The following is a 1728-nucleotide window of genomic DNA, read 5'->3' as shown; positions in this document are numbered from 1 at the left end:
GGCTCTCCAGCAGGCTCACCAACACATTCGTCTTACCACAATTCGAGGGACCACATACGATACCGCGTATGGTAATCGGTAACAAGTGGCCGTGCTTACGTATGATATTTTCGGACGCTACTCGCATTCTTTCATCGAAATTTTTCACGTGTATCGGTGTCCGCTGTCGTATGAACCGCATGTCGCTTCAAAAATGCTTTTCATTGGCACGCGGCAACTATTTATAGGGAGGCGCCGAATCGAATCCGTTCAGTCTCCAAAATGTTTCTCCTACTGTTGGATACTCATGATATTCGAGACCTAACCTCCGAACAGTTGAAATATATACCGAAGATTGTTCTATTGCGCGAGTTTTCGAAGCACATTGACGTTTTGTGGGACAGAATCCCGGAACATATAAGGGCCGACCCACAGGTTCGACAGTATCGTCGGTGCCTGGAACATTATAATCGTCCGTGGCAGCAAACGCACATCGACGGTCCAGCGCCGTTGATTAGAGACTGTGCTGAATGTCAGCGTCGTCGAAAACAGTAAAAATTGGCAACAGCTTATTAAATCGTGCCATTAACGCGCTTCCTATCGAACTGCATATCCCCGGCTACCAGTTTTGCGGGCCGGGTACACGCTTGCGGACACGATTGGCCAGAGGTGATCGGGGTATCAATCCGCTGGATGCGGCGTGTCGCGAGCACGATATCGCATATTCTCGAAGCAACGATCTTGTCGAACGTCACGTGGCAGATAACGTACTCGCTGACAAGGCGCGAGAACGTATAGTCGCGAGAGATTCCACTCTCGGTGAGAGAGCTGCCGCTACAGCCGTTTGGGCAGCTATGAAGGCTAAGGCAAAAATCGGAATGGGCATGAAAAAGAAGCGAAGCGCGTCGAAGAAGGAAATATTACGAAATCGGATACTTCCAATAGCAAAGCGGGGTGGAATTCTACCTATTCTCCCGCTGCTGGGAGCGCTTGGATCGCTAGTTGGTGGAGCGGCGGGGATCACAAAGGCTGTAAACGATACCAAGGCTGCGCAGCGTCAGCTGCAGGAGATGCAACGTCATAATCGCAGCATGGAAGGTCGTGGAATTTATCTCGCACCATACAAACGAGGAAAAGGTGTCATGAGAGGAAAAAAAAAAACGTCGAAAAAATAATAAAAATGCCTACGGGTGTCACCACCAATGTACAATTGGAACAATTGGCGAAACGTATGCGTATTCCGTTCTTCAGAGGCGTTTTCATGCGCGACGTACTGCCTACATCGCCGCGCGTAAACGAGAGTGGAATCGTAAATTTGGATGACGTCGAGGGACCCGGTACTCATTGGGTAGCGTACGCGAAAAGAGGCGATTGCGTGATATATTTCGATAGTTTTGGTTTCGATAGACCACCCAGCGAATTGGTGCGATATCTCGATAATAATACAATTGAGTACAATCGTACGCCCTATCAACGTTACGATCAGAGCATTTGCGGACAACTGTGTCTACGTTTCCTGCAGACAGTTAACAGCCGATTTAAGGCCCAACGTTCTGCGATCAGTGTCCAGTAATCGTTTTGGTCTCTGACGAAGATGTCGCTGACATTTACACTCACCAGCAAGAGTAGCACTCTCGCGGGAAGCTACTTTCCAGCCATAGATCTGAGCGATGGCGATTACGAACTCGGTTTGGCAGCCTTTGAAACCTATAACACGATACCTATAACAAATGCGTCGAATAATAAATT

Source organism: Odontomachus brunneus, unplaced genomic scaffold, assembly GCF_010583005.1.
Source record: "Odontomachus brunneus isolate Ranch 3 - 2012 unplaced genomic scaffold, Obru_v1 Obru_scaffold_266, whole genome shotgun sequence".
NCBI lineage: Eukaryota > Metazoa > Arthropoda > Insecta > Hymenoptera > Formicidae > Odontomachus > Odontomachus brunneus.
Note: the sequence above shows the minus strand (reverse complement) of the source record.